This window comes from Arachis hypogaea, chromosome 19 (assembly GCF_003086295.3).
Source record: "Arachis hypogaea cultivar Tifrunner chromosome 19, arahy.Tifrunner.gnm2.J5K5, whole genome shotgun sequence".
NCBI classification, from domain to species: domain Eukaryota; kingdom Viridiplantae; phylum Streptophyta; class Magnoliopsida; order Fabales; family Fabaceae; genus Arachis; species Arachis hypogaea.
The window spans coordinates 36162454-36168978 of NC_092054.1; the positions used below are offsets into that span (position 1 = coordinate 36162454).

A 6525-nucleotide genomic window follows, 5' to 3' on the forward strand; every position below is an offset into this window, starting at 1 on the left:
GAAGATCCTTTTTAGTTCTTATCTGAATTCTTGCAGATCTGTGACACTGTTAAGACTAATGGAGTAGATCCTGAAGTCTACAGGCTCATGCTTTTCCCTTTTGCTGTGAGAGACAGAGCTAGAATATGGTTGGACTCTCAACCTAAGGATAGCCTGAACTCTTGGGATAAGCTGGTCAAGGCTTTCTTAGCCAAGTTCTTTCCTCCTCAAAAGCTGAGTAAGCTTAGAGTGGATGTTCAAACCTTCAGACAGAAAGAAGGTGAATCCCTCTATGAAGCTTGGGAGAGATACAAGGAACTGACCAAAAAGTGTCCTTCTAACATGCTTTCAGAATGGACCATCCTGGATATATTCTATGATGGTCTGTCTGAATTAGCTAAGATGTCATTGGATACTTCTGCAGGAGGATCCATTCACCTAAAGAAAATGCCTGCAGAAGCTCAAGAACTCATTGACATGGTTGCTAATAACCAGTTCATGTACACTTCTGAGAGGAATCCTGTGAGTAATGGCATGCCTCAAAAGAAGGGAGTTCTTGAAATTGATACTCTGAATGCCATATTGGCTCAGAGTAAAATATTGACTCAGCAAGTCAATATGATTTCTCAAAGTCTGAATGGAATGCAAGCTGCATCCAACAGTACTCAAGAGGCATCTGCTGAAGAAGAAGCTTATGATCCTGAAAACCCTACAATAGCAGAGGTGAATTACATGGGTGAACCATATGGAAACACCTATAATCCCTCATGGAGAAATCACCCAAATATCTCATGGAAGGATCAACAAAAGCCTCAATAAGGCTTTAATAATGGTGGAAGAAACAGGTTTAGCAATAGCAAGCCTTTTCCATCATCTACTCAGCAACAGACAGAGAACTCTGAACAAAGTACCTCTAATTTAGCAAACTTAGTCTCTGATCTATCTAAGGCCACTGTAAGTTTCATGAATGAAACAAGGTCCTCCATTAGAAATTTGGAAGCACAAGTGGTCCAGTTGAGTAAAAGGATCACTGAAATTCCTCCTAGTACTCTCCCAAGCAATACAGAAGAAAATCCAAAAGGAGAGTGCAAGGCCATTGATATAACCATCATGGCCGAATCCAAGGAGGAAGGGGAGGACGTGAATCCCAAGGAGGAAGACCTCCTGGGACGTCCAGTGATCAACAAGGAGTTTCCCTATGAGGAACCAAAGGACTCTGAGGCTCATCTAGAGACCATAGAGATTCCATTGAACCTCCTTATGCCATTCATGAGTTCTGATGAGTATTCTTCTTCTGAAGAGAATGAGGATGTCATTGACAAACAAGTTGCCAAGTTCCTTGGTGCAATCATGAAGCTGAATGCCAATTTATTTGGTAATGAGACTTGGGGAGATGAACCTCCCCTGTTCACCAATGAACTAAATGCATTGGATCAACTGAGATTGCCTCAGAAGAAACAGGATCCTGGAAAGTTTCTGATACCTTGTACCATAGGTACCATGACCTTTGAGAAGGCTCTGTGTGACCTGGGGTCAAGAATAAACCCCATGCCACTCTCTGTAATGGAGAAACTGGGAATCTTTGAGGTACAAGCTGCTAAAATCTCATTAGAGATGGCAGACAATTCCAGAAAATAGGCTTATGGACAAGTAGAGGACATATTAGTAAAGGTTGAAGGCCTTTACATCCCTGCTGATTTCATAATCCTAGATACTGGGAAGGATGAGGATGAATCCATCATCCTTGGAAGACCCTTCCTAGCCACAGCAAGAGCTGTGATTGATGTTGACAGAGGTGAACTAGTCCTTCAATTGAATGAGGACTCCCTTGAGTTTAAAACTCAAGGACATCCTTCTGTAAACATGGAAAAGAGGCACAGTAAGCTTCTCTCAAAACAGAGTCAACCAGAGCCCCCACAGTCAAACTCTAAGTTTGGTGTTGGGAGGCCACAACCAAACTCTAAGTTTGGTGTTGAACTCCCATATCCAAACTCTAAGTTTGGTGTTGGGGAGTCTCAACAATGCTCTGAACATCTGTGAGGCTCCATGAGAGCCCACTGTCAAGCTATTGACATTAAAGAAGCGCTTGTTGGGAGGCAACCCAATTTTTATTTATCTAATTTTAATTTATTTTTATTGTTATTTCATGTTTTATTAGGTTCATGATTGTTCCGAGGGTTACCTGAAACTGGAGGTCGATCTCGGACGAGATCTTCTGTACTGGTCGGAGCCGACGTGTCCGGTCGGTGGATGACGTCCGGAGCAGGTGCATCCGATTTGTTGGATTGGCTGTACTGCTGATCCTTCGTCACCGGAAGGTGGGGGGTACCTGCAAGAGACTCCGATGCTTAAGTTAGCATGGGTATTAAGCAGGTTTTTTGTAGAATCAGAGTATGAGTTATACCTGGGTGCTCCAGTGTATTTATAGTGGTTGTAGAGTGACCTTTCTAGATAAGATAAGTTAGTTATCTTATCTTATCTTTATCTTTGAGTTGAGGTCAGCTTATCTTCAAGGGAACCGCCCTTATCTCTATAGGCTTGGACGGCCTGTGGATTTGGGTCGTGTTCCTCTATTTGGGCCCTTTATTGGGCTTTCCTGTCGATTTGGCCGACCTCTTTGAGAAGAGGTCGAATAGCCTGACCTGAAGAGGTCGGTCGCTTTGTCGCCAATCATCCCGGGTCGGGTAACTCGACCCGGGGTATGAACAGTGCCCCTACTTGAGCTCGGTCTTTTTGTTGAGGTCGAATCTTTGACTTCGGTCCTTCTCTGACGAAGCCAAACTCAAGCATTTCATCGATTTCTTCCAATCTCCCGTTGAGTTGTTGTACTTCTTTGACACAGGTTGGGGTCTTCATGTTGAGTATGGCTTGACATTTGTCTGGATTTGCTTCAATTCCCCTTTGTGTGAGCATGAAACCTAAGAATTTGCCTGCTTCTACTGCGAAGGTACATTTTGCGGGATTGAGTCGCATGTTGTGTTTCCTTATGGTGTCAAATACTTGAGCCAAGTCAGATAATAATGTATCTTCGGTTTGTGTTTTTATCAACATGTCGTCCACATAAATTTCCATAATTTTTCCGATGTGATATGAGAAGACTTTATTCATTAGCCTTTGATAAGTAGCTCCTGCGTTCTTGAGACCGAAAGTCATCACGATGTAGCAGTAGTTTGCCTTTGGTGTTAAGAACGAGGTCTTTTCCTGATCTGGTTGGTACATGGGGATTTGGTTGTATCCCAAGTATGCGTCCATAAACGAGAGATATTTATATCCAGAGGAAGCATCTACCAGGGCGTCAATACTTGGGAGTGGGTATGGATCTTTTGGACAAGCTTTGTTGAGATCGGTGTAATCGGTGCACATTCGCCACTTCCCATTTGATTTTTTCACCAAGACGATGTTGGCTAGCCATAGCGGGTATTTAAATTCTCTTATAAATCCGGCTTCGAGTAGTGCTTGTACTTGCTCTTCCACAGCCTGGGATCGCTCTGGCCCAAGCTTTCTTCGTCTCTGCTGTACCGGTCGAGATCCTGGGTAGACCGCCAACTTGTGGCACATTAGCTTAGGGTCTATGCATGGCATGTCCGCGGCTTTCCATGCAAAGAGGTTGACATTATCTCGTAAGAATTGTATTAGCAATTCTTTTAAATCTCCTTTGAGGATTGTGCCGATATTAGTTGTTTTTTCCGAGGTGTCCCCGATCTGAATTTTTTCTATCTCGCCCTCTGGTTGGGGGCGAAGATCTTCTCGTCGTTGGACTCCGCCCAACTCGATTGCGTGGAACTCTTTTCCTTTACCTCTGAGGTTTAGGCTTTCGTTATAACAACGACGTGCCATCTTTTGGTCAGCTTTTATCGTGGCTATCCCTTTTGGAGTTGGGAACTTCATACATAGGTGTGGGGTCGAGACTATTGTGCCGAGTTGGTTGAGTGTTGTCCGACCTATGAGAGCATTGTAAGCTGAACTTACATCGACTACGATGTAGTCTATTTTGAGGGTCCTGGATTGGTCTCCTTTTCCGAAGGTTGTATGTAGTGATATATATCCTAGTGGTCGAACCGGGGTATCTCCTAACCCAAACAGACTGTTTGGATATGCCTTAAGCTCTTTTTGTTCTAAGCCGAGTTTGTCAAAGGCTGTCTTGAATAAGATGTCGGCAGAACTCCCTTGGTCTATTAATGTGCGGTGTAGGTTGGCGTTTGCCAATATGATGGTGATGACCATGGGATCGTCGTGTCCTGTGATGATGCCGGACGCGTCCTCTTTAGTGAATGTTATCGCTGGGATGTTGAGTGCTTCCTCCTCTCCTTCGACATGATATACTTCTTTGAGATACCTTTTGCGGGAAGATTTGGAGATCCCTCCTGCTGCGAATCCGCCATGTATCATGTGGACATGTCTTTCTGGTGTCCGAGGTGATCGTTCTGTTCGCTCGGTATCTTCATTCCTTCATCTTTTTCTTTGATCATCATCTCGGGTGGCCAGGAATCGATCTAATTTTCCTTCCCTTACCAATTTTTTTTGGATATTTTTTAAGTCGAAGCATTCGTTGGTGGCGTGTCCTTTGACCCTATGATATTCACAATATTCCTTCCGATTTCCTCCTCCCCTTTTTCCTTTGAGGGGCCTTGCTGGGGAAATTTTTTCTGTCTGGCAGACTTCTTTGTATATTTCGACTAGGGATGCTCTGAGGGGAGTATAATTATGGTATTTTTTTAATTTTCTCCCCTTGTCGGTCTTCTTTTCGTTTAGATTCTTTGTCTTTGTCACGATAGGAGGCCCCCGATTTTGAGGTCTCTCCTAACCGAGCGTTTTTTTCCATGTTGATGTATTTTTCTGCCCGTTCCTGCACTTCGTCTAAGGAGGTCGGGTACTTTTTTGATATAGACTGGCTGAAAGGTCCCTCTCGTAGGCCATTGATAAGTCCCATATTGGCGGCCTCTGTGGGTAAGCTTTGTATGTCCATGCATGTTTTGTTGAATCTTTCCATGTAGCTGCGGAGGCTCTCCCGATCTCCTTGCTTGATCCCTAGTAGACGGGGGGCGTGTTTAGCTTTATCTTTCTGGATGGAGAATCTGGCGAGGAACTTTCCGGCCAAATCGTCGAAGTTTGAGATGGACTTGGGAGGTAAGCTGTCGAACCATCTGATCGCCGTCTTCGTGAGGGTTGTTGGAAAGGCTTTGCAGCGAACGGCATCTGAGGCATCGGTAAGGTACATTCTGCTTCTGAAATTGCTGAGATGATGGTTGGGATCGGTGGTGCCGTCGTACAAAATCATATCCGGGAGTTTGAAGTCTTTTGGAATTTTGGTTTTCATAATTTCCCTGGTGAATGGATCCTGTTCTTTGCGTGAGCTCTCCTCAGGAGTGACCCGAGGGGCTTTTAATTTGAGATCGGCTTCTAATTGCTGTAACTTGTCTTCCAATTCTCGACGTCACTGTATCTCTCTTTGTAGATCCTTTCCGACCTCTTGTTGTTGTTGAGTTTCTTTCTCGAGTTACTTTAAACGGTCTTGAAGTGCGTCTATTATCCCTGGATTTGATGAGTCTTTTTCTCCGTTGGATTCCGGAGTATCCTTTAGCGTGGTGTCCGCGTTCTTGTGCGGTGTTCTATTTTCCAGATCTGAATTGTGGTCGTTGTCATGGCCGTCCGCCATGGTGTTGGGATGACTTCCAGGTCCCCGGCAACGGCGCCAATGTTCCGAGGGTTACCTGAAACTGGAGGTCGATCTCGGACGAGATCTTCTGTACTGGTCGGAGCCGACGTGTCCGGTCGGTGGATGACGTCCAGAGCGGGTGCGTCTGATTTGTTGGATTGGCTGTACTGCTAATCCTTCGTCACCGAAAGGTGGGGGGTACCTGCAAGAGACTCCGATGCTTAAGTTAGCATGGGTATTAAGCAGGTTTTTTGTAGAATCAGAGTATGAGTTATACCTGGGTGCTCCAGTGTATTTATAGTGGTTGTAGAGTGACCTTTCTAGATAAGATAAGTTAGTTATCTTATCTTATCTTTATCTTTGAGTTGAGGTCAGCTTATCTTCAAGGGAACCGCCCTTATCTCTATAGGCTTGGACGGCCTGTGGATTTGGGTCGTGTTCCTCTATTTGGGCCCTTTATTGGGCTTTCCTGTCGATTTGGCCGACCTCTTTGAGAAGAGGTCGAATAGCCTGACCTGAAGAGGTCGGTCGCTTTGTCGCCAATCATCCCGGGTCGGGTAACTCGACCCAGGGTATGAACAGTGCCCCTACTTGAGCTCGGTCTTTTTGTTGAGGTCGAATCTTTGACTTCGGTCCTTCTCTGACGAAGCCGAACTCAAGCATTTCATCGATTTCTTCCTTTTGTAGAATCTTTTGAATGTAGAACGTTTTTTCTCTAAAAGCGCGCGCTTTTGTATTAGCGCTTTGTCCTGGGGAACGTGCGAGGGTTTAATACCCTAATTAATTAGTATTAATTGCCCCGTTTTTCCTTTGGCTCTTTATTTTGATTTTTGAAAACTCAGAAACGGTTTCTCTTCTTTGCTCTTTCGTAACTTCTTTACCATTTTCCT

General features: G+C 44.6%; 1 non-coding gene across 1 annotated transcript; it reads right to left on the reverse strand.

The window, feature by feature from the left end:
- Nucleotides 1-219: 219 nt before the first annotated feature.
- Nucleotides 220-327, reverse strand: LOC112781415 (small nucleolar RNA R71). The gene has a single exon (XR_003192193.1). It is a non-coding gene; the product is annotated as a small nucleolar RNA R71 (small nucleolar RNA).
- Nucleotides 328-6525: the final 6198 nt, after the last annotated feature.